General features: G+C 35.8%; 1 protein-coding gene across 1 annotated transcript in view; it reads right to left on the bottom strand.

Annotated features, from left to right (window-relative positions):
* ZCCHC7 (zinc finger CCHC-type containing 7) overlaps positions 1-26,613 on the bottom strand; it is a 145,314-nt gene that overhangs the window by 65,521 nt on the left and 53,180 nt on the right. The gene's annotated exons all lie outside the window — the stretch shown is intronic.

The following is a 26,613-nucleotide window of genomic DNA, read 5'->3' on the forward strand; positions in this document are numbered from 1 at the left end:
TATGACCAAATCTTTTTAGATTTTATCTACACAGTATCTGAACAAAACCTATGAGTTTTGAGACTATCTATATCTATATCCATCAGTCAATCATACCAACTAAATGTGCAATGTTTTAATACTAAAATAGTATTTTAAGGCTATGATATACATTTTGGAAGCTTTCAGGGATTCTTCCTTAAGGAGGATAGTCATGGCAGAAAAATCACCTGAAAAGCTTTTTCATCACAAGTGGTGAAGAAATGTTAGCTGCACTGCACAAAAAGAACAAGATCCAAAAGCTCTTTGGAGGCTTGTGTAGGAAGTGAATTGTTTTAATAGTGTATCAAAAACTTCACTGCATTAGCATCTTAATGACAGAATAAAATATATTATCCAATGAACGTTCAAGTGTGTTTCAAGAGTTATTGAAAAAAATTGTAACATAAAAATATTACTGGTATATCAACCAATTATCATTTGGATGGTTCTAACATGGACAGGTAGGACAACATCATATATTATCTACACCTTGACATAATATTTCTCTTCAATCCTGTATTTTTTTTTTAAAAAAAGTTAACCTTTCAAAAGAATCATTTTACCTATTTGCTAGCAATCTATGTATTTCTCATTAAAGCAGCTAGATAAAAATTAGCTTTCATTTGGTTGATGAATATGCAGTTCTTAAGTTACAAGAAACTCTTCAGTTGTAACATAACAAATATTTATCTAAAATATTTATAAATTGCCTTTTGGGACACATTATCTAACTAGCAGCATCCAACAAAAGGTGAATCCAGATGAGATATAATGAATGAATAAAAATGTAAGAATCCAGTATAATAAGGAAACACCATGACTCAGGAATTAGTGTTATAAAAACCCTGTTATAGAAAGGCAGATGGAACAAATGGATTTTCAAGGATGTTTGAAAGCTTGTACAAAATACTCTTTCATAGTGCCACAGAAAACAGTCCCACAATCAGGAGAACACCAATAAGAAGGCCCTTTTATTTACCAACCAAACTGACTGGCACGCAAAAAGGGCCCCTATAGTTGATCTTTACAGAAGGATCATACAATTGAAGGCAGTCCTCTGTATATCCCGTTTAAAGCTTTAAAAGGAAGATCATACAATTGAAGCAGTCTTCTGTATATCCCCAAACTGTTTAAATCTTTAAAAAGTTAACCTAAGGGTTAGAAAGAACTCAGAAATGCTCTGGCAACCATGTACAGTTGGTTCAAAATTAGTGTAACATGTCTGGACATGTCCTGGCTCCCATAAATGTTCACAAAGATACATAGTGCACTGTATTTTCAAACCATTTTCAAAAGTGGGTCACATTCAGCCTATATGGTAGTCAAATGTGAACTATCACTATTTTCCAGACCAGATGACAAACCACAAATAAGGTAGCCATTGCCTGCTGTTGCTCCCCAGCAACTGATATCCAGAGGAATGTTGCCATTCATCCTGAAGATAACAGTAGCATATAGCTAACAAGAGTAATAGGCACTGAATTTGCATAATTTGTTTTAAGATAACAATTGGACTGAGTTTGCAAATTCCATCATTTTAAAAAATATGCTGTGTGAAGAAGTAGCTCCCTTTGCTGTCCTGCCTCTGCCACCATTCATCTTCATTAGTGGTATTAGTACTAGCACTATAGAAGAAGATGAAAAAAAAATGCCTTACCATTTTCGCCCATGGGAAATAGTTGTATTAATGTAATTAATGTTAAATCAATTCAAATCAAGTTCAGATTAAAATACCTTTTGTCCTATCTCACAACTTTTTTATGCAGCTCCTGGCACGCCCCACAAAAACATAGCCTTCAGCCCCAAGATGGCTGTTCCCTCATTTAAAAACACAACTATATCTACAATCAGATTGACAATTTTAAATATCCAGTTATTCATATCAAAGTACTGGAATATGTTACGTAGCAAAGTTGACTTATCTTTTTAAATGGCATGTCTTAGTGAATTTTTCTCTGACTGTACTCCAATTTATTTTTCTTAACATTGTAAAAACAAAAACCTTGCAATTTTTTTTCTTGAACTGTAAACTCAAGATGTGACCCAAAGCTATTATTTCTTCTATTTTATATGTCATACTTCTATCAAACATTTGCTGATTAATTTGGGGGGGGAAGTGTTTGCTTTTTTTCCCCCCAGCAGTTTTACACTGCTGAACAATGCTGTTTACCATCAAACATGGCTTTCCCAGCACAGCTATTCAGTTATCTCACATTTTATGACCTGCATTTTATTCTGTAACTCTTTGATCTTTGCTGGAATTAACTGTGTGGCTTATAGACTAGTTCTCTAAACAATTAAGTTCATTCCTATCCAAAACGCTATCCTCTAAAGCATTTGCAATCAAATTTTACTAGTTTATTTATGCGAATGTCATGTGGAACTGTGTCAAAAGCACTGCTAAATTTGATTACGCTGAAGATTATATCTACTGCATTCCCTTTATCCACTAAACCACTTACCTTATAAAACTCAGAGATTAGTCTGTACTGGTGTGTATTTTTTTAAATTTACAGTACATACTAGTAACCATTTCTGAATCTTCCTCCAGACCCATTTTGAAAAGTAAAAAACATTACGTTCTGTTAAAATATTTTAACTGAGTAAAATATTATTGGTTCAAATAGGTTTCTTTCTTACTGTTTTCTTTTATTGTCCAAAAAACAAAGAATTGATAGCAGGCTAAGAGTTCATGCTTACAAAGTGGCTTAAGTAACTGCATTACTTATGTATCACTATCCTGCTTTAATTCTTTTTTTAAAAAACTTTTATTACATTGTAGAATACAAATAGCCAGGTACAGTGGTATTTATAAAATAGGAACTAGAAACTACTAACACCATAATGATTAAAGTAAATTAAATCTTTCAAAATAGAAAATTTATATCAATGTTAAATATGATTTGTGAGATGTAAAATGGACAGAGCTGCTTAAATTGTACAGTTAATGCTGAAAGTAACATTGATAAGTTGCAAAGTACATTGAATTATTTTATAATATGAAAAAAAATTAGATATTTGAGCTTAATACTAAAATTTCCACTGTATTGTTATTTGCTGTTATTTATGAATACTACAAGGAAAAAAGAGGGAGGGGGGAAAGGATCTGCTTGGAAAAAGTAAGTATGTATTAAGTCTCTGACTTCCTCCTTCTCTGACTGATTTGCAGTGCATCTAACCCCACTTAAAAACCATACTATAAATGTCTGTGTTTGCCTTGCTGAATAATGTTTTGTATATAGGGAAGCCATTCTTGTTTGAATTTGGTTAAGCTTCTGTTGTGGATATATGCTGTTAAATTCACCACTGCTGTGTATTCTCCAAGTTTTATCAGATATTGTTGATATTACATCCTGTGTCAATTCTTGAATGTAACAGATTGCTAAGCAATTATGATGCATAAAAAATCTTTGGGCAAATTGATTTACGGATATAGGACCATGCCTGATAACTATTTGTATTTTTAGAGTTGCTTTTGCAATGATTCTTACGGAACATATACACAAAAACATTTAGTTGGCATGTATGGTCTGTGCAGCACACTCAGAGATAGCTCTGTGTATTGCATTCTGAATCCACCTCATTGGGTTTTTGAACATTTGTGCTGTTGATTCTATGCAAAGCATTGTTTAATGTCTGCAGGCCTCTGACCTGCCAAATAGAGTAGCACAGTCAAGTTTAACTCCTAGTGACTGCATGGACCTAGCCATGTAGTTTTCTTGGTAACAGAAAAGAAACAGTTTCCCATTGCTTTCTTCTGGGAGTTTTCCTACTTCCTAGGAAAACAAACCTGCAATTCCCTGGTGGTCTCCCATCCAAGTACTAAGCAGGTCAAAATCTGTTTTGCTTTTCTGAGATCAGCCAGTTAAGTGCTGGGCAGACTCTAAAAGCTTAGCTTTTTATGGGTAAAAGTTGAAGTATGTTTAAAAAGTGTGGGTTTCTGCCTGTTTTACAACACCTGTTTCACATATATCCACTAAGCAGCTGTAAGAAACCAGAGGATGTTAATTATTTTGGAATAAAAGAATATGGTCTTCTATAAGTACATTAATTAACTGATTTAAGGCTTCTCTTTGTTGCATTAGAATTTTGACAAAGATATAGTTTAGTAAAGAACTGATGTAAGATCTTTATGGATTTACTTTGTATAGTTTTTTGCCAAAGGAAAATATTTGGCTTACATACACTAAAGTGGAATTCAACTAAACAGTCTTTTTACTAAAAATGGTCTAGATTCAGAATAGTGTAGAATGTAACTCAGTAATCTGTATGATCTTATATGAAGAAACAGGGCTCTGAAGGTATGAGGACCATAAAAAAAACGTTATATGAGTCTGGGGCTACAAAAGGAAGGTGGGATCAGGAAAAATCACTAACACTTTTTCTTCTGTAGAGGCTCTGCTGCATTCTGTTGCAGGGTCAACTGTTTATCCAACACTGTGAATCCATCATCTTTATAAAGATGATGATGATCTGCAGGCATTTAGTATGAAGAAATGCCTGCAGATCAAGGGTAAACACTACAAAAACTACTGGTGATAGTTATCACTCTGAACTGATAACTTCTGATATTTCTATCTATCTATCTATCTATCTATCTATTTTCTATCCCGCCTTTATTATTTTTATAAATAACTCAAGGCGGCGAACATACCTAATACTCCTTCCTCCTCCTATGTTCCCCACAACAACAACCCTGTGAGGTGGGCTGGGCTGAGAGAGAGGGACTGGCCCAAGGTCACCCAGGCGGCTTTCATGCCTAAGGCGGGACTAGAACTCTCAGTCTCCTGGTTTCCAGCCTGGTGCCTCAACCACTAGACCAAGCTGGCTCTATAAAGGTATTCCAATCTCCCTTTAACCCACAGTAAGAATTTATTTGATTAACTACAAAACATTTAATCTGCTGATAGAATGTATTATTTGTTAATATCTTATTGAAAAAAATAACTGAAGAGCTTCATAAATCTCCTACACCAGGAATTATTTAAGTAGTTTCTGGAAAAGCCATTTTAATTATAATTTTACTGCAACAACCACACATTTCTGATAATCTCATGTTAGAAACCAAGTACAGAGGATTTTTGCAAATTCTTCTTTAAACAGTCTTAATGGTAAATTCTTCTTTAAGTAGGGTTATCTTGTACTTTTGTTGCATCCTTAAACAATCCATGCAAGAGATCACTTCAGTTAAAAATTTGAAATGAAACAGGATGTCCATTTGTAGTGTTAATATTGGTTGAATGGCTACTAATTTTTATTGAATTACAAAAAGAAGGAACAAAATTTTTTAACAATCTGTTCTCTTTGGAAGAGATTTAGCTATCACAGGAACAGCAGTCTGATGAACAAGAAGCTATGATATGGTATTTATGCTGTCTGATGGGTATGTTTTTGTGGAGGGAGGTTAGAATTTAATCTCTACTCAGAATAACATTATTTAATCCAAATGAAAGTTCAACATGCAGGAATTATGATAATTTAATCCAAATGAAGACATATATACCAAGCAGCCTGTTGCAAATTATAAAAACAAAAAGCTTACCAAATGTTCAAATACGTGCACTTTTTACATTCCTCTATGGGTTACGGTAATTTTATATTAACCTAAGATTCATTTAAATTTATTATGTCTGCAGGAAATATCACATGAAATAATGGTAATAGCGATATATCTGTTGATACTAAATCCACACATATTTGTAAAATACTGCATCTTAGAAATGTGTCACAACTTGCAAAATGAAAAATATGTGCAGGAAATGACTATGGACAGTCTTTGTTTTGTTTTCACTTATTCTGTATTCTTGTAATACAAAGCTCTTGATAATTTAAGTTTTGTAAACTGTTAGCAATGTTTACACACAAGTATCAATAGTTGGTATTTTTCAAAACTTAATACAACATTTGGAGAACAAAGTAGTCTCTCTCTCTCTCTCTTAGTAGGTACAAGTGTGGGGACCACAGGAACAGTTAAATTCATGGCATGGTTGGTCTACCACACAGTCGGGGGAATTCTTTAAATAGAGCCTGTCACTCTCTTTGCCCATCAATGGGATTTCCTTCTCAAACTGCTGATTCGTTCAGGTACACAACAGAGGAAATTTCAGTTAACCTTTGTTTCACCCCAGGGAAAAATCTGTCTGAGAAGTATAAAATGAATAGTTTAAAAAAAGTAAGTAGCCAAGCTTCAGTGCTATTCTTTTTAGCGTTCACAGCAGTCAGACAAAAATAAAACAAATGCTTTTACTGCCCCTGGAGAATAAATGATATAATACACAATTTAGAATCCCAGTTGTCTACTTTTTGTTTTCAGTTCATAAAAATGTAAACACCAATCAGATCAGAACTATTGCTTTCTGTGCAAGGCTGTTTTCCTCAAACCATTATCCTGTAGTTATATTTTATGTACAAAGATGGAATAAAGCTTTTAAGTAAATAAGCCTCAGAGTTTTTTATGAGCGGATCTCCTGGTGGGTTCTCTGCATTTGAGACCACAGGGGTGCCAACAACTTCCACAGGGTATTTATTCTTCTTTATTTGTTCAATTTATTTGCCTTTTATACAGGAGTTCAAGGCAGCCTACATAGTAGTCCCTTCTCTTACTTCCACCCACAACAATCCTGTGAGGTTGGACTGAGAGAGACTGACTGGCCAAAGCCACCCAGGGAGTTTCTATGGCTGAGATGTACTAGAACCAGAGTCTCCCTGGTGCCAGTCCCGTACCTTAACCAGTACATCATGCTGGATATATTAGAAGTATACTGGAGGAATAACCAACAAACCTCAGGGTCATTACTGGCTATAATAACTACAAAGAGCTCTAATATAAGGAAATTTGGATGGAAATAGCTCCATGTTATACTTCACATTTTCCCCCCATCTTCTATTTTCTGTACTAGTTGCAACCTCCTAGTTAAACTGATGGAAAATCTGCTTTTGAGGTCTCCCAATTTAGTAGTATCTGGAGATTTTAATAAGGTGTTGTGGGGCTTTTTTGGATGCAGCTCAGGATTTGAATAGCTGTGAAAATCATATGCTAATACCAAAATACAAAAAATCAACAGAGAAGCAGAATTATAAATTGAATTTGTAAGTGTATATTGAATCTACCACAAGCTATCCTGCTCCCTTTGCATTTGAGTTCTTGCATCAAAACAGAGAGGTGGCTGAGAGTAAATTAATCCCGTATTTCATAATCTGTTACATCACTAGATTGGCTAAGATGATCAATACGTATTTGCAGGGAAGAGGATACAGGCTCAGCTGCTAGAATTCAATAGCAGGTGCAAAAACAATGTTTTAAAACAAACCCAAGAAAGAATATAGCTACACCAAGTACAACTATTGAGTATGATGTGCACTATAGTAGTATGACCAACATCCTGTCATGTGTGAACCATGTTTGTGTGTGCATGTATACAAACTTACAAAGAGACATAGATGACATACAGACATACACACAAATATACACTAACATATATAAACTGTGGACCTAACTCCTACTGTAGGGAGGGAGGAATGTTTCCTATCATAGCAGGACTGGATATAAAAGAATTGTATCAGAAGCCACAAAATACAGGCATTTGTCTTCTAAGATAGGCATTCAGTTTTTGACTCACTGACTGGGAGAGGGGGAAGAAGCTAGAACACTAGTACCATAGGTCTGAAACTTCCTGATCATGGGAGTTAAGTATCTCTGAAAGCCAATTCTGTGCAAATAGGCAATTTTTCAGAGCTGAGTCCTAAAAGTACAATGACTTCTAAAAATATCACTAGGTATTCTTATATAAGAGGAGTTTAGAGGGACAACTTTAAGATGGGAAGGGGAAGCAACTCAGCTGTCTCAAATTCCTCAGTTCCATATAGGGGAATAACATTAGTCCCCTTACCAACCACATCAGTTACCCCTCCTTCAAACCTTACACATTTCTTGCATCTAGCTTGACATTTGGAGGAGAGGCCCACTGTATTCCTCAATAATTTGTATTGTCTCTTTGGTCTCTCTGTGCAGATCTTTATTGGACGTGTACATTCTTTCTCCTTATTAGCTACTTGTTTCCCATTTTCTTCTCTTAAAACAGTTATCAAAAGTAAGAAGGAAAAAAAAGGGGGAGGGGGGGAACAGAAGAATGGAGACATAGCCACTGGCATCATTCACCTTATATTGGGGTGCAGCCCATTTGTAGGTCCTCATATTATTTACTACTGAAAAGTCAACCTCTCAATCATTCATTTCTAACAGAGGATACAGAATATTCCATACTCTTTTAAAAACTTCCCAAATATCTTCACCAGTTTCTGGCAGCCCTTACATCTGAAAACGACATGCTACTTATTTCCTATTCCAGTCATGAATAAGAACACATTTTTTTTGAAGTTGCCTGGAAAAAATAAATCAGTTTGGGCTGATTGTCCAACAATAACAGCAGCATAGAAGCACTATTTTGCAAAATTATTGCATTAAAATTTCCTATCTATCCTGATAAATGAAAAAAAATTAATTGCTCTGCAAATTAATTCACTAATTTTGTTCACCTTAGTATTTCCAACTTCAGAAAAGATCACATTACTGAAATTTCTTTTTTGAAGTTTGGTATACAAAAAAACATACTTTCTCTGAGAACTGTCAGTATTTCCCAATCAATTCTCAGTTTATTTTCTATAGCCAACATTGTCTATATTGCTTGCCCACAGATGTTTCATCTAATCGTTAAATTCTAACCACAGAAAAAGAAAGAAAAAAAGAACACAAGAGGAAGTTAGAATGGATTACATCTTTTGAGCAGATGTTCTCAAAATCTTTTAGAGACTATTTCTCTAAATTGAGACTATTTCTGAATGCAACTGTAAAAAAAAAATCCATTTAAGCCCTTTGAATTATTCTATTCCAAAATTTCTTGCTCATTACTTTTCAGAACTGTTATTTCCAAGACATTTGCATAAGAATATGCTTTATATATTTGTGGCCTGATACAATTTCTTAAAATGTTATCTGTAGTCTTACTAAGATTCTGACAATATTACTTGCATAATTAACTCAAATAACTTATCTTGTATTTTATGCATGCTGTCTTGGGTTGTATAAAAAGGGTATGAATCTAATAAATCAATAAATAAGCAAGCAAGTTCTATTAAAACCACTCCTCTTGTAGAACTTACTTTTTCTCTTAGATTCTGAATTCAAAGTAAAATATAAAGTTGATGGAATGTGCTGCATTCTTCACAGTAAACAGATAATCATGTAGGTTTACTATATTACAGCTATATTTATAGATCGCTACCGCCTACTCTGTATAAAATAGAATAGTAATAACCACTTTCTGTCAATATGGTCAAGTGTAAGAACTGAGGAAAGGTGGAATAAAGGAGAAATCAGAGACACCTCCATGTTGTAAGTAGCAAAAAATGGGCTACATAATAAGTTTAACTGAATCTTTCCTATGGAAGTGAAAGTGCTTGGAAGCTTTATGGATCTTTTGGACACTATGATTAATTTTAGTTTGCAATAGGAACTAAAATGACAAATGGCCATCTGGAAGAAATGGAAGACTGTACACCTTTGCCACCTCTTTCCCTTAGATTGTGCAAAGTACAAGTAGTTCACATCTAAGAACTAAACTACTATTCTAGAGTGCATTTTAGCTAGTCATATCATTCCTCCAATGTATTTTGAACTGCTTAGTATCACTAATTAATGACCCACAGTAAATTATGTTTATATTTAAGGGCATGGAAAGAGCAGCATTCTTTGATTTCAAGAGAATTAGTCTGAACCTAAGTATTATTGGTTTAAAAATTCTCCCTCTCTCTCTCTCTCTCACACACACACACACAGACGCACACTCTTAAACAGTTTCTGTTATCATTAAATAGACACATTTGGATATACTTTCTGGGATATGCATACATGCTATTTTGTATTTTTTTTTAGAAAAAAAATCAGCATACCCAAGTGCATTGCAATTAAAGTCTCAGAAATGCATTTTTTAAATGTACTGCTGCAACTTCTAGTATAGGATTGCCAGTATGGGTTCTGAATAGCAACTTCTCTCAAAGTAAACTGCAAAATCATTTCCATTTGTCCAGTTCCTCAAAGTGAAATAAATCAAAAGCTTATGTAAGATAATACTGCTTCCATGAACATCCAGATGCCGAGAGCCCCAAAGCAATTCTCAGTTTAACATTTCCAAAGGCATAGACTAGTGATCACACGATGGTGGTGATGCTCTCTAGTTACCCTTGGCAACCCTTCTCAACTGTAACGAGGCTCTGCCCCTACAATAGCTCACTGGGCAGCTTTCTCTTCACTTAGCTGAATGCTTTGGGACCATCTGCGTCGGTAAGCATGAAAGGCCAGCCTGCCTGTGGGCCCGTCACTCTGAACACCACCTCTCTGACCCTGATTAAATACAACTTTCAATCCTTTTTGTCCTCCCTGTTGACTTCTCCTATTAAGGGAGCCCTCTGACAAAGAAAGCGGAAGAGTGGACTAACTGCCCCCAAGAAAGGTGATGTCTGATACTGCTCAACACAAGGATTAGCAAGCCAATACATAACAAAAGCAAGTTTGGGAGGAAGGGGGAGGAAGGGAAAAATGGGCTTAGCTAGGTCTTTGACTGATTCACTGCATACACAATTCAATGTTTTGAAAGAAAAGAACTATTGCAATATTTTGGGAAAGTACCTTTAACTATCCACCATAAAGCCATGACACTGTTAAAAACATAATGTTAAAGACCAGCTTTTTGAACAAACCATCTTAGATGCATTAATTAGAACACTCCTATACATACATCTATGTTTGCATTTCAAGTATTCTCAAAGTCCTCAATTATAGCAAGAGAGCCCTCCATATTTACAGTATACACAGGGATCCTCTATGGAAGCTCTAAATAACATGTGCAGATCAAGGCAGAACTGGCCAATTTAATGCTGTGTGTAGACACATTTGTTTGCACTCGGAAACTCCCCTGCGTTTTCTGTGTGTATGTGAAAAATGTTGGTAAGAGGCTCAGGTAAGCAGCATTTTCACTAATTCAACCTGCTCCTATGGGGAGGAAAGCAGGAAGGAGTGGCTTTAGTTTTAGCTTAGTGCATTATGTAAGCCCACCTTTCTATGAACCATGGCATTATGGTTTGTTCAAACTAATGCAGTCAGCTTGCTGTTGATTTAGCATGAAGTGCAAACCAATCCACAATAGCTTCTTTGCATGTGTCAAGTAGAGATAAAATACTCTTATATTATTTATTCAAATTATATTCTGGCTTTCTACCCAGAAGGCACTCAAGGTGGCTGTCTTCCATTTATGGAATTTCCTCCAGAGACGTTTGCCTGGTGCTAATATTCTTAACCTTTTTGGTGCAGGTAAACGTGTTTCTTTAAAATATATATATATTGAGATTTTAATGTAGTGTTATTTTAACATATTATCACTTGTTTGTTTTGTGCCTTTGAGTTAATTTTGACTCCTGTTGAGTGCCTGGACAAGTCACTGCAGTGTTCTTGGCAAGGATTTTCTGAAGCAGTTTGCCCTTGCCTGCTTCCTAGGGCTGAGAATGACTGGCCCAAGGTCACCCAGCTGGCTTTGTGCCTAAGGTGGGACAGAACTCATGGCCTCCTGGTTTCTGGCTTTGTGCCTTAAGTACTACACCAAACTGGCTCTACTATTATTTACTGCATTTTATTTTGAATTTTGCAGACTGACATACTAAAATTAGTGAAAGATTAAAAACTAAAAATACATGATTTCCCCCCACCCCATCTGTTGGTCTTTCTTTTTCCACAACTTTATCTCTATATAAGGCATCACAATTTTTCTTTGAATTTTTTGTTTGCAGAGACTGACTGAATTGAATATTCAGAAAACAGAGATGGACCCTGATATTGCTGGAAAAGATAGTAAACACATTAAGAGAACCAGTTTCTCTATAGACAAGCCTGGCAAATGCTTTGTGTTTATAGCATCCTCCATGATTCTTCCTAAGCACTTAATGTTCATACTGCCCTGTTGAGAACTGTACCAGATATGGATATTTCAAACATTAGCTTCTAATGAGGGTAAGTTTGTAGTATTAATTGTAAATTACATCACTGAATTCAATAACCTCAAACAGCACTGATACTATGGGGGTTTGATAATATAAAAAAATCAATTTTTTAAAAACATGATCAATCATCTAAATAACTAATTAGAGGGTATCTTAAACATATCGTAACAAAATAATTTCCCCCCTTCTTGCGACAGCAATGATATTGCATTATTTAGAAAAGAATAAGATTCCATGGTTGCTTGCTTATAATGTAATCTAAATTATTCTAAGTTATTTAGCATGGTCCACTATGAATGCGACCATAGGAATTTACTGAAATAAATACCCCCTTAGAATAGAAATAATATGCATGAGCACAACCTTGAATTTCCTAATTAACTGAAAATAAATAATAAGAACTTACAAGAAATCTGACTGAGATGCATAAGGGACTGAGTGGGACCCCCTTTACCATTTTCTCTGGCTTGTATTAATTCACTCTCTCAAGTGGCATAATTAATTAATTAATTTGTTTGGGGGCAAGCATATAAAATTCCTTGTGCAAGCAGACACACAGCCTCGTATATAATCACACACACACACTGTCATAAATCATACATCATCTTACATAGAATCACAACGTGCAGAACAACATCTCAAAAATCTTCATGTCTTACATGAATACAATTTAAGGAGTTTGGATCAGGGAAAATATGAGAGGGTCTACACTTGTGGGATAAAAAGATCAGAAAAATATCATACAATGACTCAACACTGAGTTTACTCTTACTGGCAGAAACATTCTCTCAGTGAAATTCTACTCATAGGATGTTCCCACTACTAAACATAGAACAGACAACTTTCACTGATCTTCCCTTCCCAATACAACAAATTGTCTTTTGCCCCAACTGCACCAAAGGCCTAGCTGACCAATGGAGGAAAAGGGGATACTGGAAAAACTATCTTCCTCCCTCCTTCAGCTGCTCTAAAAGATATTCTATGCTTACCCAATGTTCTGGATCTATTATCATAAGATACAGTATAATTAACCAACAGATCTAATCTTCTTACTTAAGCCATATTGAGAATAATTAATAATTATCATTTAACTACATTAAGAGGGATTTGAGTGCCATATCATGGGAATCCTGTCCTTTCCCTCCCCCAACCACTCCTCTACTGGCAAATCACATTAAATTTTCATAAGTAGGTCTGGACATTAAGAGATGTGCAAAATTCCTTGACTGAGAAAAAGAGCATTTCAGAGAACTCTGGAACATTCCATTTCCCTCTGGATCATGCCATCCAGAGAATGGTTTGTCAGTTTATAAAGAAGAATCCTCCAGGCTGGAATAATATAAAGTATTCTGGGAGTTGTCTACCTTCAAAATACACTTATTTTGTCCATACAGGTATCCCCAGAACAATTCAGGCTGCTTCTGGTTCAGAGGATTTAACTTCTGGAAACTGATAAATTACATACCAGAACAGAGTGGTATGGAGAGAAACAAAACATTCTGGAATTCTTGGAATGGTCCATTCTCATATTGATGAATTCTGAAAATCCCTACTTAAGGGAATGATGTGACCAGAGGAAAGGTATAAGAAAGTATGGTCACTGATTCTGCCACTATTTAAAGAGAAACTCCTTGTTTTGCAAGGAAATATACAATATGAATGTAGAACATTAAGAAGCACTAACTAAGGAAACCTTGAAACTGTCAAGATCAATATGAAGTATACTAAATTTGATGGTTAGGAATAAGTGAAGTTAGGTGGACCAGAAGAGATCATTTTAGGGATGGATTCATCATACACTATTCAAGCCATGAGGCTATGCAAAGTAATTGTCATGAATATGGACAGTAATGGTGTGACCACAATACTCAGAAAAACATTCTGCTAAATATGTGTTTGGCATCCAATAAATGATAAGGTAACACCAATTGGAATTAATGGATATCTGGTTGAAGACTGATATACCTCCATCTACTGATGATGAAAGACACTGAGGGATTCTATGGCAAATTGCAAAAGATGCTAATTGAGAGAATCTAGAAAGGATGTATTAATGGATGATTGGAATATAAAAGTTGGAGAACTGGAGGAATATGGAATTACAAGTTTGGACTGAGTAAATGCAATAATATCGTACAGGAGATAGGTTAATAGAAACTGGTGAAGATAATTCTCTTTTCCTTGCCAACACCTGATTTAAACAATATGAAGACTCTATATTATAGAGTCTTATTATTGTTATTATATTATGGATACACAATATTGGAATCTAATTGACCATGTAATAGGAAACAGAAGATTCCAGGTACTAATTGTGGAACAGAGCATGAATTAGTGATGATAAATATATAAGGTTTAAACTTAAAAAAACTAAAGAAAGCAAGTGCGTGAGCAAGATTTGACTTGGAGGACATATAGTCAGAATGTAAGATTGACATAAGGAAGAGATTTAATGTTTAGTTTTTGTGAAGGAAGACCTGTAAGTCTATGGGAAGAGATAAAAAATGTTATGAAAACTGATGCAGAAAAAAATGCCCCAATTTTCACATAGGAAAAGATACAAGTGGCTTTCAGAACAAGTTGCCTTGATAGCCAGGGGAAGCAGGTTTCATGATGACTGAATGAAGAGTTTCAACATCAAACAAGTAAGGATAACATCTCAACCAAGAATGCCAACAGAGGTAAAGAACGAAAGGAAAATGAGAAATATTTTTTAAAATATTAGCAAACTCACAGGAAAATTTACAGCTAAGGTATTATTACTCAACAGTAATCATAGAAGAGATTTAATAGAGGAAAATGAAGGTAATCATGGGAGACATTTAATAGAGGCAAAAGAAAGTAAAGGAAATTGAAGCTCTTTACAAACAGAATTATGCAGTGACAGAAATTTTTGTAGAGTCAAAATATATTCAGGAACTGATTACACTAGAAACTGAAGTAGAAGAATCAATAGATCAGCTGTCAGAAAGCTTCAGCCATAGATTAAATACTTACTGCACTGCTTAGAGTGGCAAGAAAAGAAACAGCGAAAGTTCTAAGCTCTCTAGTTCAACAAATGTAGAAAAATATTGTGTGTCTTAAGAGATGGAAAAACAGAGGTGTTACACAACATACACAAACACAAAAGGAGGGAAATGCAAGACAATCAGGGTTTATATTAAGCATTAAGATGACAAAGACAATGTGAATGCTTAATAAATTCATAGTTGATGGAGAAGGGAAGGTGCCAAGTGTTAGAAAGTTGTATTTTGGGGGACTCAAAAATAAAAGTGAACAGTGTGTTAGAGACATAAATAAGAGATTAATTCTAGGGAAGAAGGCGTGACAAATTTAGATAAGATCATGAAGGACAAGGATATTTCTATGACAACAAAAATCAGAATAAAGTAATGTTTTTTTCCACTGATAACATACAGCTGTGAAAGGTAGACATTAAGACAGTGTAAGAGAAAGATGTTAAATGCCTTTGAATTATGATTTTAGAGATGTTTACTAAGAGTAACACAACCTGTAAGAAAAACCAATCAACTAATCCTGGAAGAAATAAATACTGTTTCGTAGAGACTATTTATTTATTAAAGTGCTTCCTCTGTTCCTGTTTAACAAACAGATGTTCCCATTCTTTAGTCATATGACATAAATGGATAATAGAATAGAGAAAATGCTTGGCAAGAGTGAGAGAAATAGAAGACATCAGATATGGTGAATATATGGCATCAAGGAGAGCACTGGAACGTCCTTGAAAGAGCTATAGATTATAACCAAGTACCAGATCAGGTGGTGGTCATTTCTCCTCAGTGTCATCAGAAGTCAGATAAAACTACTGTGCCACAAAGACAAATCAATTATTCAGTTTTGAGAAGCAAAATTCCATAAGAGATGTTAGCATTGTTATGTTACAATGTGAAGCATTATTTAGTACTAAACTTTTTTCCGTTAATGGCCACATTCTGTTGGAAGCCACAAATGATTTGTAAGACTGGCAAATGGAATTACTACAGTACTTTGCTTTCTTTCTGATACCCCTTTTTCTCCTGAATTCTCTTTCTCACACTATTTTTTTTAATTTCATACAACAGAAATAAAAAAATCATGCTGGGAAAGGAACAGATCATCCTTACTAAAGGTATAAATTGATTGCTTATACAAACTTTTTAAATTGCATCAAGGCCCACATGCAACTTGAGTTAACAGACTTGTCTTTGTGTGCTACTGTCCCTCTAGCAGTAAAATGTGTATTTTTAGTATATACTTATTTGATAGTTAGCAGCTGTGAAGATACTGGAGATATGTGCAGTACTCATCAGCAGTTACCTATTTAGATAATTTCAGCCTTATTTATTATTTGTATACTACCTCAATCACCAAACTAACTCCAGGTGGCTTACATACTAGGTTTAAACCAATGATAAAAGCAATATAAATAAAAAAACAAATAACAACACTATATTATTGACCATATATCAGGGAGGATAACCAACTTGAAAGAAATAAACTATCAGAATAGACTACCAAGAAATAAATCATTACATCCTTGGCCTGTGGAAAAGCCACACTTTCACAGCTTTATGAAAGCTCAACAGAGTTAGAGCTATCCAAAACTTCAGGAGGGATGCTGTTCCACAGGGCAGGTGCAGCTGCAGAAAAGATGTACTTCCAAAGTACCACGAGATGACAATGCTTTACACTTGGGAACTGGAGCCCACCAACTCTACCGGATCTTACCAATCCAGCAGAGATGACAGGAGAAAGATGGCCCCAAAGATAACCAGGCCCTAAGCACTTCCAGAGGTGGCATGACAAGCTGAACGCATCTCCAGGAGAGCGGAGACAACAACTGTGGCAAAGACCGAAGAACTGGTGAGTAAACCGGTTCTTTGGAACCTCTCCGGATAGGAAGAGGATGGGAGATCGCCCACATGTGCTCCGAATGGCTGTTCCTCACGAGGAGACCACAAGACAGTGGTCTTCCCCGGGTTTGAGTGCCAGGAGTCAAAAGAGATGAATCATCAGGCTCAAAGCTGTGGCAGAGCCTTTTAAAGGACACTAAGTTTGCTAAACTCGCTTTCTAATCACTTTCAGAAATTGCTTATCTAACCAAAGATAACCAGACCCTATGCCATGTAGGGCTTTATAGGTAATGGCCAACACCTTGAATTGTACCCAGAATCCCACTTGTAATCAGTGCAGCTCTGGGAGTAGAGAATGCAAGGAACACCCATAACTGCTCACATGGCCACATTCTGGATCACTTGAAGCTTCCAGATTACCTCAACTGTAATTTCATGCCAAGTGGGAGTACTGCCTAGTTTATTAATATCAGGTATTTCTATACAACTTTAGCTATTTCTACATTTTCTATTAAAATTTCATGTTTTAAAGAAATTTCCAACTTTTACTTCTGACATGTTTTTCCTGTTTCTAATGTTGAAAACTACCCATAAATAATTCTTTCCAATATTTTAATGTCCATGTTATCTGAAAAAAAACCCAAAGAATTGTTTTAGCAGTTACTGCTAATAAAAGCTAAAGATTCTTCAAAAGTGAGCATCATAGATGAAATGAGAAGCTGCAGCAGCAACTCTAACTTCCTGATTCAGCCAAACTAGTCAAAGACATCATGTTCAGAACCGGAAATCAGAGATAATCTCTTTGTCTGCATATCTTCCCCATTCAACTTTGAGTTTAGGCAATTTTCCTTTTCAGATGCATTTTTTCTCATTTCAACTCTCGTTTTGGTACGTGTGGTAAATATTTGCATGGTAAGTTACTTCCATTAAAATTAATACTAAAAACTCAAGACGTTATGTACTAGAGTAATAGAATACTCCTCTAAGACAATTTCAAAATATATAGAAGCCCCCTTAAATGCCACCAATTTTCTAGGCTGCAGTAATCTAGACCAACAAACAAGTTCTCTCTGTGTGTGTGTGTTATTTACAGAAATATTTACGTAAAAGTTCTAAAGCTCCCAAAATTTGTGGATAATTGAGTATCTAAGAGCAATAGTAACTGCAATACATTTGACAAGTCTTCTGGAAATACCTTAAGACCTGTTAGGAAAGAGTGGAGCAGCAATGGGTTTGGTGTTAAGACACCTTGCTACACCATGTAGAAAAAGCAGCGCAAAACCATAAGAAAAAAATGTTTCTATTTTTTTCCAACAAAAAAGGAATCGCCTCTCCTATGTAGCTATGTTGTTAAATTCTAACAATGAGGACAACAGGTTATAGTGGGCAAGAATAAATGCTCTTCTATGAGATGGAAAAAGAATATTTGCTACACATTCTGTATAAAAATAGTGTTGTATCCTATCCTGTACTACAACGGTAATTAAAATAAATACAAAGAAAATAATATGCTTTGGTTTAGGGGATACTGACGTTAAACAAACTTCAGAATTGTTCACTAATGGCATTTATGCAATAAATCATACTATTAGAGAAAAGAGGAAGCTCTTTTCCCAACATTGCTGCCATTTTCAAGGAATCCCTCCTCAGCCCTCAGTGAAAACTTCCATCCCACTCAGCAGCATCTCCTGTGAGAAAAGCCTTTCTGGGGAATTAGAGGCTGCTGGAACATGAGAGGTGGGAAAATCAGTATGTATCAGCTTCACTGAGCATGCTTTTCTCTGCAGCCAATCTCTAATCTAGAAGCCAAGGAATTATGCATCCAGTTTTGTTTTTCTCAGAACATCAGGCTTTGGTGCTACAAGGAAAACTGCTTTTGAAGGCATTTCAAAGGCAATTTCAATTAATATTCAGGTCTGATGGTCACTCTTCTGTAAGTCTAAAAAGCTGTTAGGTTTATATCTATAACTAAAAAAAAAATGTGACAAACGGTCATATAGGTCGAAAGGAAACATAGATATGAATATAATTCAATAACCATATTGTCAATTTTCAGAAGAGATCTTTAATCCAGTTAATCCTCACTGAAAACCTTTGATTTTTCAAGGAAAACAGCATAACATCAGTCGTGGCTAGTGTGAATTCTTGGCTCAATTTTTTTATAACACTAGAGCCTGAGAGGGCTTTACAAAAGGTCAAGCAACATGTCCTGGATTTAGGCTTACTGAAGAACAAGAACAGACTCTCTTACTTCTCTTACATCAATTTTTAGAATAGGCCCTTTTCTATTCCTAAGTATTTATACATGTAACATCTTCTGCTTCTTACAGAAGAGCCTTTACTCTTGCTATATTTAATGCTCTACCAACTATGGATCTGAAAGTGTGGTGTAGTAACCTTCCTTTTCAAGTTTAGTCATGAAGGCTGTAATACATACACATACACATACACAAACACAAACACACACACTATATTTTTTAATATTTTTGTTTTATTTTTTGCTTTGTTGTTTGATGTACTGTATGAAATTTTGGTTTATGACCATAAATAAATCTAAATACACATTACTTTTTACTTACAGTAAAAAGTAACCCTTTGGTGCAGCAGTTCCCAACCTTTTTGGCACCAGGGACCAGTTTTGTGGAAGACAATTTTTCCACGGACGAGGGGGTGTGTGGTTTCGGGATAATTCAAGTGCTTCCTCTTTTTCCCGACCTTTAATTCTTTTTTCTTCACATTGTTTGGAGATAGCAGCCAATGGGCTTGCTTTCTCTGACAGGAGGCGGAGCTCAGGTGGTAGTGTGAGCGATGGGGAGTGGCTGTAAATACTCAGGGTGTAAATTCCCTTGCCCGCCCACCGCTCACCTCCTGCTGTGCGGCCCGGTTCCTAACAGGCCATGGACCGGTACCAGTCCACGGCCCGGGGGTTGGGGACCCCTGCTTTAGTGCACACAATTGCTTGTGCCCAATAGTATCCTTCTATTCATAGAATGACTTTTGATATAGTGAAGATCTCTATGAGAAGAAGGGAAAAACAGAGGTGACTGTCAATTATTTCTCTCCCTCACACAGAAACCTTTACAAACAACATGAAAAGTATCACAGAAAAGTCTAGGAAGAATTACCTCCATCTTCTCTTCTATTAGCAATCAAAACCCTTCATCAAATGGAAGGGCACTAATGGATCAATCAAATTTTACACAGCAGCTTCTAAACTTCTCCCTAATATTTTAAGATCACATGTGTACAAGGATATGACATCTTTTTGATAATTGTCCAAAGTCAGTACAAATTTGCCAATAATAAAACTTGCCAGGCTGTCATTTTTGATTGGGCAATTTTCTTAATAGATTTTTTTTTTAATCTGTTCAATCATGTCCAATTTTCAGAGACTACCTGGACAAGTCCCTGCAGTTTCCTTGGCAAGGTTTTTCAGAAGTGGTTTGCAGTTGCCTCCTTCCTAGGGTTGAGAGGGAGGGACTGGCCCAAGGTCACCCAGCTGGCTTTGTGCCTAAGGTGAGACTAGAACTCACGGTCTCCTAGTTTCTGGCTCTCCTCTTAATAGATTACAGAAATGCTACAGATGTATCTTGACTTTAGGAAAACATTTGAAAAAATAACCCATAACACACTGATTAATAAGCTTGTTAAGCGTGGGCTGCATGCCATAACAATTAAGCGGATACCCAGCTAGCTCAAAAATTGTTGTCAAGAGGTGCTCACCTTTTTTTTCCCACTCAAACTAGGAACATGCATCTGGTGGGCTATCAAAAGCCTCAGTCTGGATACCCCACTCTTCAATATTTTATTAATAACTTGGATGAAAAAGTGGAGAGAATGCTTATAAAATACACAGATGACTCAAAACTGGTTGGGAAAGATAATAACCTAGAAGATTAAAAATACAATTTGAAATTATCTTGATAGGTTACAGAAGTGGACTGACTGTAGCAGAACCAAATTAAGCATAGACAAGTGCAACATTTTTCACAAAACCAAATGCACAGATATAGGATAAGAAATACATGGCTTTGCAATGGTACTTGTGAAAAAGATTTTGGAATAATAACTGATTACAAATAAGTTATGAACCAGCAGTGTGGCGTGGCTACAAAAAAAGACATTAAACTGCATCAAAAGAAGTATAATTTCTAAATCCCAAGTAGTAATCATTCCACTAGCAAGTAAGTAAAGTTTATTGTTGTAACCACAGGTCATAACGTAACATAACACAGGTCATAACCTAACCTAACCTAACCTAACCTAACCTAACCTAACCTAACCTAACCATCATTCCACTATATTCTGCTTCTGCCAGACACTACTTCAAGTATTGTGTCCAGTTTTGGGTACCATATTTTAAGAATTAATTGGGATAGGTCCAGAGAAGGACAAAGAGAATGATTAGGGACTAGAAATGAAATCCCATGAAGACACATTTAAACAAAAGAATATGCTTAGCCTTGAGAAAAGATGGCTGAGGAGAGATACAATAGTAGTTTTCGAGTATCTGAAAGGATGTTGCACAAAAGAAGGTTAAGATCTGTTGTCTCTTATTCCAGAGTGCATGACACAGAATAATATATTTAAGCCACAGGAAGATAGTTTCTCACTGAATGTTAGAGTAAGTTTTTAACAGTAGGGGAATTTGACAGTGGAACTAATTACCTAAAGAGGTGGAGGACTTCCCCTCATGGGTTGTATTCAGGTGGAGGCTAGACAGCCATTTGTTCAGGATGATTTAATATGGATAGCTACACTGAGTGTAGGGGTTGAACTTGGCAATTTAAACTGTCTCTTCCAACTCTATGATTCTAAGATCAACGTTACTAGTAAACTATCAATATAGTTAGTAAATAACCATGATTTTTAGTGTTCAGAGAAATGGAATACCTTTTGACCATATGGTCAGTATCATCTTCTAAGAGGGAACATTACCATATATAATATTTAAAGTGTAATTAAATTTTCTGACGTATCTGTAATACTCTCAAGGTATTCTACTTTTATTTAGAAAAAGAAAAAATGCAGAATTCAGAACCAGGTTAAGAATATATTTTGTTAGTAACACACATTGTTCCCGGTGGTCTCATAAACAGGCTGCTGCTTTAAGTACTGCAGCAGGCCTTCAATTTAAATTTATAGAAAAGCTGAACCATAGAAGCCTGCACTCAAAAAATTTTAATAACCTATTAAGTTGCGACTTCAGATTCATTTTATAATCATGTTCCTCAGGGAGCAGTACTATCTGGATAAAGATAGTTTTTTTTTCTTTTAAAGATAAATAGCATCATTAATCAGCAACATTTCTTTTCTATTATCTTTCAAAATGAGGAGTTATTTTGTTCTGATCTTGAGGTAATTAGCCTTCATTCAGCAGCCAGAAAATGACTGTGTTCAGAAAATTAAAAATATGTCATTAAGTGGAATTTACCATAATGTCATTTATCTTTATATAGTTCATCAGTGACAGCAATGGGCCTGGGAATCCATCAGCTTTTACTAAGGAAGCATTAAAACAAATTGAAAAACAGAATAATCCCAGACACTCTTTAAGACAGTCAAAGCCGTTTGGGTAATTAAATAGTGGTATTTAAAGTTTTAATTTAGATTTCCTCTTCCCTTCATCAACAGTCAAATGAGATGTCCATATTCATAACGGTTTGTAATAATTTTTTTCATAAAGCAAAAAGATATCAATGTTATTAAAAATGAAGAACACAAGTATTTTTCAGATACTAACAGAGTATCTTGGTTTGTACTGAAACCATTTTCTAAAATAAAATGTGGCGGGGAGGAGGACCCTGTTAAACCTTTTCAGATTGAGTAAAAATACTGAACTGGTATTACTCCTAGAAGTTCAAACTAATTTGATGCTGATTCTGTTCGAAGACAGATACAACAAAAGTTTAGTCAGACTGTATGAAAGATATTGTCAATTCTAAGAGGTCACTAGCATGGTTAATGAGAAATGTCAAGGAAGCTATTAGAGAGGGAAAAAAAAGTTTTCTCCAGGAAACAGGAGACTTATCCAAACAAGGAGAAAAAAAGGAACTCAAACTTGCACAGAAGACAAGAAAGCAAGCAAAGGTTTTTTTTTTGTTTTTTTTTAAAAAAGGATTTTGAGGCATTCATTATTAAAAACATTAACACCAACAATTTTTAAAAATATATTTAAATTCATCAGACACAGCAATGGCCAGGGAAGTAGCTGAACTGTAGAAAGTTGAAGTGCAAGTAGCAAATTATAAAGGAGAACGAGAGATTCCAAATAACCTAAATGAATTTTTTACTTGCTTTTCTTTGCTCGTCACTGTAGAGCAGACAGATACTTGTAATTGAACTAATATTCTCCAGAAAGAAATCTCAGCAGCTGAGACAAATTGCAGTGAGAAGAAATAAAATTTATTCCTAATAAATTTATTGAAAGTGTTGTTAAAGAAAAAACTATCAAATATATAGGAAAAGCACTGATAAAGAAGAATCAGCTTATATAATCGAAAACTGGCTGGTGCAAAATACAGTGGCCTATATGCATACTGCACAATCACTGTCATATAAAACCAATACTGCAGGAACTGCACCAGCTACTTATATGTTTCTGAGTACAAATCTAGGTGCTAATTATTACCTATAAAGCCCTATATCTTGGGCTGGGTACTTTTGATACAATCTATCTGTTATAGATCCTGCCTACCAAATTTGAGGACACAGAATGACTGCTGAAGATCCACCTATCGAGAGGTATGCCAGGAGGGGGCCCAAAAGAAGGTATTTGCAAGGGCCCCCCTACTCTGAAACAGTTCCCCCTAAGCTACGGGTAGTTCCCACTGTCTTGGCATTCTGGAAGTTTGTAAAAACATGGCTGTTCTAGAAGGCTTTGGGGACTGAAGTACTATGGTGCTCCTAGTGCTAGGAATGTTATATAAATTGTATTTTTAATCTGTAATAACATACTGTATTTCTTTTATTGTATATCACTGGATTTTATTGCTATTATTCTATTGGTTGTAGTTGTTTTTGTAATTTGCAAAGAGGATTCTAGAGTCCTTGGAGAATATTAACAAGCATGTGGATAGGGGAAAACATGCATACTTATACCTTGAAATAAGTTTTGATTGTTCCTCACTAAAGATTCCTGTGCAAACTTATTAGTGATTGTTTAACAAAGCCCTCTTAGAAACTGAAATCTGGCTAAAGAATAAGCAGAAATAAATTTCAGAACATGCAATGGAAAGATGTAAGTAGGATCCTTCAAGGTCCTATATTGGGATGAATTTATTTTAGCTTGTTCATAAATGTTCTAGAGTTAAGATGAAGAGTGATGAGTTCAGATTTCTTGATAACCTTAAATTATTCCAGCTGGTTAAAGTAAAAATGCACAGAACTAGAAAAACGGGAAAACTTAATATGAAGCTAGCAAAGCCAATTAAGTGCCAGCAAGGGTCAAGAAATGCATACTGATGCAAAAACAGCTAGCCATATATATGCTAATAGGGTGTAAGCTAGTAATGACTAGAAAAGAAACACTGTAATTGTAGCAGACAGATCAACAAAACATTAACACAATGTTTGGCCACTAGGTTGCAGCTTATATTGACTAAACCTGGCAGAAAATCACTAAATTACAACAGTAGGGATTCTTAAAAACACAAAAACAAATAAGTAATAGGTTTAATACATTTTTCATTATTTGCAAGAATATATTAACTCATATATCAAAAGCAAAGTGTCTGCTCTGTGGACTACGGAATACAGAATAGTGGATGCCATTTATTTGGATCTGTTTCAACTTATTTCATGGCAAATTGGGATTTTTTGGGAAACGCTGGAGAGGTACCAATACTTTGGGGCTACATCCGTAGCTATCATCCAAAGCCATGCAAGTAAACCTCCATTCATTCAATTAAACATTGCTGTCTTGTCTCTCTAAAGCTCCCACACATCTCCCCCCAACATGGAAAGGAGGCAAAAAGAGAAATATTTCCAATTACACAGATGGAAGCTGACAACAGACAGATGTGGTCCTGAAGTTATGATCATTCATTCAGTGACCGTTTGAAGTTACAATGGTGCTGAATGAAGGGACTTATGACCAGTACTTTTAAGTTCTGGACATTGCAGCACCCGAGCAGTCATGTGAACAAAATTTGGGTGCCTGGCAACCAGCTCGCACTTATGACTAGCTGCAACATCCCGCAATCACATGATCACCGTTTGCAACCTTTCCTGCCGGCTTCCCAAGCAAAGTCAATAGAATGCCAGCAAAGAGGGTCGCAAGTTGCTGGGGTAAGTCTCCCCCACCACTTTTCTTCTCTCACACACACCCTGCACCCTCTTTCCCTGGCCTCCCTGCAGTCACACACTCCCCACACCCTCTTTCCACAGCCTGAGATCGCACACATGCATGCACCCCGCGCCCTCTTTCCTCGGCCTCCCTGCAATTGCATGCATCCTGAAGCCTCATTCCCTGGCCTTTCTGAGTTTGTGCCACACTGAGCAACCTCCCCCCTGCTTTGTGTGCAGCCTGCGCTGGGCCTTCCAGGGCCTCCCCACACCCCTGTGGCAACCCCATGCTCCTTACCTGGGACTCCCTCTGCTTCCCACTTAATGACCTGTGCATCTTGGATTACAACAACAACCGGGACTGCCTGGATTGCTGTTGCTAAGCGAGGGGATCACATGATGTGGCACTTTACAACTGTGTCACTTAACGACAGCAATCCTGGTCCCAATTGCAGGCATAACTTGAGGACTACCTATAGCTAGACAGATAGAACAGAATATAATCCGTTTGTTATAACTCAAATCATAATTAAGAGATGTGCTATCTTACATATCTTCAAAGGCACCAATTATCTCAGAATAAATTTTAATGGTTAAGGTAGATTTTAAAGAGCAAGCATATGCAACATCTGCTCACTTAAAAAAAAAATAAAAGCAGCTATCAAGAACAGAATATCAGAAGTGGAAATATTCATTAACACTCCCTAGCACAGACACTCATAAATTGACTTTCTTACCTACAGAGAAAAGTGCATGCATATCTATATCCTGTTTTTTCCAATTCCAGATTGTATACAGTATTATTATTATTGATGGATATTCTCAGAAAAGCAGTCTAAGAATCTTCAGTGAATACTTGCCAAAATATTTATAAAAATAGACTTTAATTTCTCATTTGTAGCATCCGCAATGACTTCGAGAAAAATGGCACTAAATCTAAATATACAGTATATTTAGATATATTTCTAAAGATAATGGCAAAGCTATCATAAAAGATGATAATGCCTATTTGATTTCAGACCATCCTATAATGCTCTTCTTAAAGCAACTTAGGCTTTAATAATAATAATAATAATATTCCTTTTCATATTAATGCAGTATTATATTTTCCAAGAAAAAACTTGTGCATAACATTTGTAGTTTCTTACATTAGAATAGATGCATCCATAGCATCAGGCCTGAAGAGATAAGGACTACTTCCACAATATATGGATTATCATAAGTGTTAGAAAACCACAGCCTAGGGTTTCAAAGTTTATATGCTATAGTAGCATTATGATCATCAGCAACAGATGGAAACCGATTTTCATTTTGGAAGTATTTCACCAAATGTTGGTTTCAATTATATACAGTTGTCATGACATATGAAGAAATAAAACGTTAGCTTTTGGGGGAGGAAGAGGGG

Source organism: Candoia aspera, chromosome 2, assembly GCF_035149785.1.
Source record: "Candoia aspera isolate rCanAsp1 chromosome 2, rCanAsp1.hap2, whole genome shotgun sequence".
In the NCBI taxonomy this organism is placed as follows: domain Eukaryota; kingdom Metazoa; phylum Chordata; class Lepidosauria; order Squamata; family Boidae; genus Candoia; species Candoia aspera.